The sequence below is a fragment of the Amblyraja radiata genome, chromosome 10, assembly GCF_010909765.2.
Source record: "Amblyraja radiata isolate CabotCenter1 chromosome 10, sAmbRad1.1.pri, whole genome shotgun sequence".
Taxonomy (NCBI): Eukaryota; Metazoa; Chordata; class Chondrichthyes; order Rajiformes; family Rajidae; genus Amblyraja; species Amblyraja radiata.
In genome coordinates, this window is record NC_045965.1 from 30,740,006 (window position 1) to 30,749,382 (window position 9,377).

Below are 9,377 nucleotides of genomic sequence, written 5' to 3' on the forward strand. Positions count from 1 at the left end.
CTTTGATGTGCATTTAACAGTAACAATCAATTCAACTATAAGGCTGCAGAGGGCAGTAAAGTTTAAATATGTTCACTCTGTCTTGCTAAATTAACAAGCCCATGACTTTACATAAAATGTATTTTTAAATATTTTAGTTGGTCTTGAAATGACTAAATGACTTTAATAAAGTTATCGCTGATTATACCTTCCTTTAAATGTTAGCCATTTGGAAAACAAAAGGATATTTGGCTTAATCCAGAGATACGTGAGACAATACGTTTTTTGTGGTCGAGTGCAAGAGTAAAGTATATTGTAATTGGCAGGACCCTTAGCATTGACGTACAAAAGTATCTTCGAGCAAGTCCTTAGCTCCCTGAAAGTAACAACACAAGTGAACACAGGTGGTAAAGGAAGCATACAACTTCACCCCATCCATATGGCCTATAGTAAATCTATCCAAAATGATTTGAGCATCGTACCTCACCAGAATGACTTTGGTCGGGGTATTGAGTAGAAAAGTCGGGATGTCATGTTACTGCTTTATGAAACTTTGGTAAGGCCACATTTGGGATATTGTGTGCAATTCTGTGTGTTATGCTTTAGAAAGGATCTCGTAGTTTTGAAGAGCATGCAGAAGAGGTTTACCAGAATGTTGCCTGGTTTGAAGCGTATTAGCTATAATAATAAGTTGTACAAATATGGATATCCTTTTTTCTGAAGTGCCGGAAGTTAAAGGTCAACCTGATAGATGTGTAAAAACTTGAGAGGCATAGATAGTTGTTTTTTTTCCAGAGTGGAAATGTCAAATGCTGGAGACCAAACTCAGTTTTAAAGTGAGAGGTCACATAGTGCTGGAACAAACTGCAGGAATCCTGTAATGGACTTTGATTAGGTTGCATTTGGAATATTGTGTGCAGTTCTGGTTATCCCATTACAAGAATGATATGAAGGCTTTGGAAAGGGTGCAGGGGTGATTTACCAGAATGATGTCTGAATTATGAGGTAATTTGGAACACTGGAAGTTGAGAGGAGACCTGTTAGAAGTATATAAAAATATGAGTGGCATAGATAGAATAGACTGTAAGAACCTTCTTCCCAGGATGGCAATGCCAGATACTAGAGAGCTTTGGGGTGAGTGGGGCAAAGCTTGAAGGAGATGTGTGGGGCAAGATTTTTTTTATACAGAGGATGGTGAGTTATTGCTGGAATGTGATTGAAACAGATACAATTGTGGCAATTAAGTTTTTTGGATAGGAACGTGAATATGGAGGGCTATGGATCAGATGTAGGCTGATAAGAAATGTTCGACAGATATTGTGGGCTGAAGGGCCTGTTCCTGGGCTATACTGTTTCATGTATCTGTTCTGTTCTATTCTGTTCCATGTTGTAAGCAAATAAGATGGCAACTTTGCGAAGGAAATTAGATAGATATATGAACAGGCAGGAAATAGAATCAAACTCAATCAATAACTCAATCCTCACTGACTATGAACACTGATGCACCTCAAGGCTGCATGCTTAACCTCCTGCTTTATTCTTTTACACCCATGACTGTGGCTTAACACAGCTCCAATACATATATAAATTTTCTGATGACACTACTGCAATTGGCTGAGTTATTGGTGGTGATGAATCAGCCTATAGGAGAGATAGAACACCTGTTTGAGTGGTTCCACAAACTCAACAAGTCCAAGGAACTAATTGTTGACTTCAGAAAGGGAAAGTAACAAGACCACTCTGCAGTTTTCTTGGCTGGGTCTATGGTGGAGGGAATTAGCAACTTCAAATTCCTGCTTGTTAATATCTTGGCTTGTCCTGAGCCCAGCACATAGATATACACACCAAAAGACCTGGCCAGTACCTCTAGTGAATTCCTCAAAATCCTCTATCTCTTAATTAGCCCATCATACTGCCATCTCATTTAACAAAAAGGTGGATCAAAAACCACGAGCAAATCAATGGACATCCGATCTCTTAACTGCTGTGGCCTTTTTGAGAAATGCACGTTTGCGAGTCAGATTCCCAAATTAAGAAGAATGCGTGAACTCATTTAATTTGGCAGGAGCAACAGGTTGCCTTATGGGAGGGGGTATCAGTTCTGAACCTAGATATAATACTAGAAAAGAAAGCTGCTCACTCAACATGCGTTACATTTAAGATACAAAAAGCTGGAGTGACGCAGCAGGTTCAGGTAGCATCTCTGGAGAAAAGGAATGGGTGATGTTCGAAATGTCACCTATTCATTTTCTCCAGAGTGGCTGTTTGACCCGCTAAGTTTCTCCAGCTTTTTTATGTCTGTTTTCGGTGTAAACCAGCATATGCAGTTCCTTCCTATGCGTTACATTTAACTCTAAACTATATAGAATCTTAGGATTTGTATATTTTGGCACGCTCTGAAAACCATTCAAATCATACTAACAGCAGCCATTGAGGGTTTCTATTGGAATGACGCTTTGCTTGTAAAACCAATCGTCGTATGAGTTGGGCAAGACCTCGGTAAATAAATGGCGTGATTGACAGCCTAATTCCAATTGAGCGCTGAATCCTTTCCCGCGAGCCACAAGATATTGCTGCGATCGTGAGAACACACCTATAAACCGCATTATGTTTTAACAAATTAATCGCAAGGTAGCATCCAGAAAAAGACTAATTGGGATATCTGCCTAATCTATATAAATGTTTTGTTAATAGCCAGAGCATATAGTTGGCAAGTGAAATTTGCAATTAAATCAACTTCGATATGAGCTTGGAAATGCACGTCAGTCACATCTTTACTGCGACCTTGGGGGCATGTACAAATATGTAGAACATCGCTAAACGGTAGGTTTCGTGCAGTTTAAATTATTAACCACGTGGCATCATGTAGATTTCAGGTTTAGCACAAAAGTTTAATTTCAAAATGTGTTTAACCAACATTTTGATGAATTGTTCGACACAGTTTTTTTCGATATTATGTTGGTGTCGAGGGGGGAGGGAGGGAGGGAAACAGATGGATGCGTATCTTGTATGGGGAATCGGGGACTCGAGCAACTACAGGGAGATCGTAGTCTGTAACCGATTGTGGGTCCACAAATTAGCTAATGCTGTCGTGATCCTTTGGTCTGTTTGCTGAATTTCTGCCTTAGAATTTTGCGAGAATATAAACTATGAACATGTTTAATAAAGATTAAAATTCCATCTACTGTTTTAATATGCGAGAAATTAATACGTTTTTTTGGTAATATGGCCGTGATAGTCAAATTTAAGTAATTCAGAGACTTGTCAGATACTGGGAGGGTATGCCATGGCAACGCGGTACTGTACATTTTCTTGGTTCCGTCCCCCATTGCGTTTTCTTCTTTACCATCTATTTAATCTAGATTAGAAATGTTTTTGCGTTATTTATAATGACGGCAGTACAATTGGAATTAATTTTTTGAGCACTAATTACAGAGGTATTTATGTACAACCACTGTTGGTTCATTTCGTTTGTCCACCCACACACACACTGCATGTTTGCTTCGTGGTGTAAGGTTTCTACTTGTTTCACTGAAAATTCACTATGAGCTCCCGCACTGCTAATGTGGGCTATGTAGGCTTCAAATGACACACTCCCACTGTTGGTTTTGCAACTTGGATTTAGATATAAGGCCATTCAGTCTGTTACTGCAAGTGGCAAATATGATTTTAAAATCAATTATATTTTATTAAATATGTCAGAAAAATGATCTAGATACAATAATTACTGGACATGGATATATACAATATCAAACTGTAGTTGCCAAGTACTTCATATTCTATATTCAAGCAGTTCAATATTCAATAAATATTGTACAATATAAAATGTGGTTGATTCTTATGTGGAGAATTGTATCAATTAGAACAATGTATCTGAACACAGTCAAAGCTGCCTCAGAGTAGGTTGTGTGGTGAAATAATTGTGCAACATAATTAGCCACCTGTTTCCGAGCCAAGATGATCTAGTACAATCTAGTAGAACCTCAACACTGATTTTGAAGTTGCCATCTTTCTGTGTGTTTAAACCTAAGAGGTGGTTGTTGCATGACATTTGACTAGAGATATCACTGTATCCAAATATCATTCAGCAATTACCTGCCACATATTAATGTGCACTTCAAAGTTACAATGTAGTTAACAGAATCAAGAATTTATTAATGTTCTGTTTGTTCTTGCCCAGAGGCATACATTCATGCTGATGATTTGATTGAGAGCTGCATTTATGGCTAAGGCATCTTTCATAATTAGAGATGTAGTTAGAATGCTTCACAGCTAATTAAATACTTACGAAGGGAGTGTGTGTGTACATGTATAGGTTTTCTTTATTTTTGATAAACGAAGATCCCTAAAATAACGAGTTTTATACAAATTATTGAGATGGCAAGGCTAGCATATACTGCTTATACCCAGTTGGTTGCTGTGAAGAGCCATCTTCTTGAGTCATTGCACTTTTACTGCTGAAGACTAGCCCATAATGTTGGTGTGTAGGAAATTCCAGGTTTAGACCAAATGACAACAAAGGAACAATGATGATCTATTTCCCAGTTTGGAGGTGCATGTGACTTGCAAGCTGCCTTTGTTCTTGGTGGAAGTACACTGGAGCTTGACTTTAATAAGACATGGATGCTGCACTCTGAAGGCTACCTATGAACAGAATACTTTTGGAGTAGCAGAAAAGAATGTTGAGGTGCTTGGTAGTGTGTACACCGAGAGTCATAGAGAGGTACAGCATGGAAACGGTCCCTTCAGCCCACCTTATTCATACTGACTAAGTTGGCATACTGGGCTAGTCCCATTTGCCTGGATTTGGCCCATAGCCCTCTAAAACCTTCCAATTAGTATATCAGTTTAAATGTTTTATAAAAGTCATAATTGTATCTGCTTCCATAGCTTCCTCTGGCAGCTCATTCGAGATATTCCTCTCTGAGTGAAAAGGTTGCTCCTGAACTTCCTCTTGCATCTCTCCACTCTCACCTTAAATCTATGCACTATAGTTTAGCATCCTTAATCTTGAAAAAAAGAGGAAAAAGTGAGTTTTGCTTTATCCACGCCCTCATGATCTTGTATGCGACAGTCTCCTACATTCCAACGATAAAGTCCTAGCCTATCCAACCTCTCCCTGTAACTTAAACCTGCAAGCCCAGGTAACATCCTGGTGAATCTCTTCTGCACTCTATTCAATGTAATGACATCCTATAGCTGGGCGACTAGGATTTCACATAGTTCTGCAAATGTGATCTCACCAACGACTTGCTCAGCTGTATCGTGATATCCCATCGTTTGTACTCAATACATTTCCAATGAAGGCATCAAATATCTTCACCACACTTTCCACCTGACTCGTCACATTTTAGAGACCCATGCACTTGTACTCCCTGACTTCTGTTCTGCAACACCCTCCAGGGCTCTACCATTTACTGTGTAGGTCCTGCCCTGGTTTGCAACACCTGTAACTTGTTAGAGTTAAATTCCAATTGACATTCCATGGCCCATCTTGTCAAGTGACCTAAATGCTGCTGTAAACTTAGATATTCTTCCTTACTGTCCACTATACCATCATTTATGGTGCCATTTGCAAATCTACTAGTAATATTAACTACATTGACTGTCATATGCTGGGAGAATGGAGCTGTTGGGTTTGTACACTCTGGAGTTTAGAAGGATGAGAGGGTATCTCATTGAAACATAAGATTGTTAAAGGTTTGGACACGCTGGAGGCAGGAAACATGTTCCCGATGTTGGGGGAGTCCAGAACCAGGGGCCACAGTTTAAGAATAAGGAGTAAGCCATTTAGAACGGAGACGAGGAAACACTTTTTCCTCACAGAGAGTTGTGAGTCTGTGGAATTCTCCGCCTCAGAGGTGGTGGCAGGTTCTCTGGATGATTTCAAGAGACAGCTAGGATAGGGCTCTTAAAAATAGCGGAGTCAGGGGATATGGGGAGAAGGCAGGAACGGGGTACTGATTGGGGATGATCAGCCATGGTCACATTGAATGGCGATGCTGGCTCGAAGGGCCGAATGGCCTACTCCTGCACCTGTTGTCTATTGTCTATTGCCATTCAAATCGTTATCATAGATAACAAGCATTAATGACCCAGCACCGACCCTGCAGTAGTCACAGGCCCCCAAACAGAAAAACAACCCTCCACAATTACCCCTTGACTGCTTCCACCAAGCCAATTTTTAATCCTATTGGGTAGATCGCCTTGGTTTCCATGTAATCTAAACTTCCCGACAAGCATACCATGCGGGACCCCGTCAAAGGCTTTGCTAAAGTCCACGTAGATAACATTCACTGCCATACCCTCAGGAATTCTCTAGGTGACCTATTTTTAAAAAAAAATAAAAAAATTTGTGAGACATGATCTCCCATGCACAAAGCTATGCTGATTATCCCTTATCAGTTCATACCTATCCAAATGCTGTTAGATCCTGTTCCTAAGAATCCCCTCCAACAACTTACCCACCACTGATGGCAAGCTCACTGGCTTGTAGTTAGAAACATAGAAAATAGGTGCAGGAGGAGGCCATTCGGCCCTTCGAGCCAGCACCGCCATTCATTGTAATCATGGCTGATCGTCCCCAATCAATAACCTGTACCTGCCTTCTCCCCATATCCCTTGATTCCACTAGCCCCTAGAGCTCTATCTAACTCTCTCTTAAATCCATCCAGTGACTTGGACTCCACTGCCCTCTGTGGCAGGGAATTCCACAAATTCACAACTCTCTGGGTGAAAACGTTTTTTTTCTCAACTCAGTCTTAAATGGCTTCCCCTTTATTCTAAGACTGTGACCCCTGGTTCTGGACTCGCCCAACATTGGGAACATTTTTCCTGCATCTAGCTTGTCCAGTCCTTTTATAATTTTATACGTTTCTATAAGATCACCCTCATCCTTCTAAACTCCAGTGAATACAAGCCTAGTCTTTTCAATCTTTCCTCATATGACAGTCCCGCCATCCCAGGGATCAATCTCGTGAACCTACGCTGCACTGCCTCAATCACAAGGATGTCCTTCCTCAGATTAGGAGACCAAAACTGTACACAATACTCCAGATGTGGTCTCACCAGAGCTCTATACAACTGCAGAAGAACCTCTTTACTCCTATACTGAAATCCTCTTGTTATGAAGGCCAACATTCCATTAGCTTTTTTCACTGCCTGCACGCCAACTTTCAGTGACTGGTGTACAAGGATGCCCAGGTCTCACTGCACCTCCCCCTTACCCAACCTAACCCCATTGAGATAATAATCTGCCCCTTGATTTTGCTGCCGAAATGGATAACCTCACATTTATCTATAATACACTGCATCTGCCACTCATCTGCCCACTCACTCAACCTGTCCAGGTCACCCTGCAACCTCCTAACATCCTCTTTACAGTTCACACTGCCACCCAGCTTTGTGTCATCCGCAAACCTGCTAGTGTTGCTCCTAATTCTCTCTTCCAAATCATTAATATATATGGTAAACAGTTGCGGGCCCAACACCGACCCTCGCGGCACTTCACTCGCCACTGCCTGCCATTCTGAAAAGGACCCATTCACTCCTACTCTTTGCTTCCTGTCTGCCAACCAATTTTCTATCCATGTCAACACCCTACCCCCAATACCATGTGCTCTAATTTTAGTCACCAGTCTCCAGTGCGGGACCTTATCAAAGGCTTTTTGAAAGTCTAGATACACGACATCCACTGGCACCCCTTCATCCATTTTACTTGTCACATCCTCAAAAAATTCCAGAAGATTAGTCAAGCATGATTTCCCTTTCATAAATCCATGTTAACTTGGACTAATCCTTTTACTGCTATCCAAATGCCCCATTATCACCTCTTTAATAATTGACTCCAGCATCTTTCCCACCACCAAAATCAGGCTAACTGGTCTATAATTTCCCGTTTTCTCTCTCGCTCCTTTCTTGAAAAGTGGGATACCATTAGCTATACTCCAAACCACAGGAACTGATCCTGAATCTATTGAACATTGGAAAATGATTACCAATGTGTCCACTATTTCTAGAGCCACCTCCCTGAGGACCCTGGGATGCAGACCATCAGGCCCAGGGGATTTATCATCCTTCAGTGCCATTAGCCTAACCAATACTATTTCTCGCCTAATGAAAATTTCTTTCAGATCCTATGCCCCCTTAGATCCTCTGTACTCCAGTACATCTGGGAGATTGTTTGTGTCTTCCTTAGTGAAGACAGATCCGCAGTACCTGTTCAACTCTTCTGCCATTTCCTTGTTATCCATAATAATTTCTGAAGAAGGGTTTCGTGCCGAAACGTTGCCTATTTCCTTCGCTCCATAGATGCTGCTGCACCCGCTGAGTTTCTCCAGCTTTTTTGTGTACCTTCGATTTTCCAGCATCTGCAGTTCCTTCTTAAATAATTTCACCCGTGTCTGCCTTCAAGGGACCCACATTTGACTGGTACTCTTTTTCCCTTAACATATCTAAAGAAGCTTTTACTGTCCTTCTTTATATTATTGGCCAGCTTCCCTTCGCACTTCATCTTTTCAGCCCGTATTGACTGTTTTGTGTCCTTCTGTTGTCCTATGAAAGTTTCCCAATCCTCTGGCTTCTGGCTACTCTTTACTGTGTAATACATCTTTTCTTTTAGTTTTATTCTATCCCTAACTTCTCTTGTCAGCCACGGTTGCCTCCTACTCCCCTTAGAATCTTTCTTCCTTTTTGGCCAGTCTGGCTGTTGATCAATGTCATCCAGCCAGAAGGTTATATTTTTAATATTAACTGCCCAGTAATTAAATAGAAAGTTTGGTAAAGCTAATCCTCCATTAAGTTTGGACTTGCATAGGTGTCTTTTATTTATTCTGTGGTTCTTATAATCCCAAATATAATTTGTAACAGTTGAATCAATTTTTTTGAATACATTTTTTTGGAAGATATATCGGAATTGTGGGAGAAAAATCATCTTTATAGCATTAATTCTACCAACTAATGAGATGGGAAGTGTTTTCCAATATTGGATGTTTCTGTGCAATTTAGTAAGTAAAAGAGGAAAATTTGATTTGAATAAAGAAGTATATTTCTTGGTCACATAGATTCCAAGGTATTTAAACTTTTCATAGGCAATTTTAAAAGGATGCTGTTGAAGTATAAATGGGTTTTAGAAACATAGAAAATAGGTGCAGGAGTAGGCCATTCGGCCTTCAAGCCTGCACCGCCATTCAATATGATCATGGCTGATCATCCAACTCAGTATCCTGTAACTGCCTTCTCTCCATACCCCCTGATCCCTTTAGCCACAAGGGCCACATCTTAAATATAGCCAATGAACTGGCCTCAACTACCTTCTGTGGCAAAGAATTCCACAGATAATTTCACTTTTATTCCAATTCTATATCCTGAGAATGTACCGAAGTGAGTTATGAGTCTCT

The 9,377-nt window shown here is 40.6% G+C and overlaps 1 protein-coding gene across 8 annotated transcripts in view; it reads left to right on the forward strand.

The window, feature by feature from the left end:
* Positions 1–2,532: 2,532 nt before the first annotated feature.
* lrrc7 (leucine rich repeat containing 7) overlaps positions 2,533–9,377 on the forward strand; it is a 360,661-nt gene continuing 353,816 nt past the window's right edge. For all 8 annotated transcript variants that reach the window (XM_033028474.1, XM_033028480.1, XM_033028476.1 and 5 more), the window contains exon 1: positions 2,533–2,802. The gene's annotated coding sequence lies outside the window, so the exon portion shown is untranslated. The remainder of the gene's footprint in view (positions 2,803–9,377) is intronic.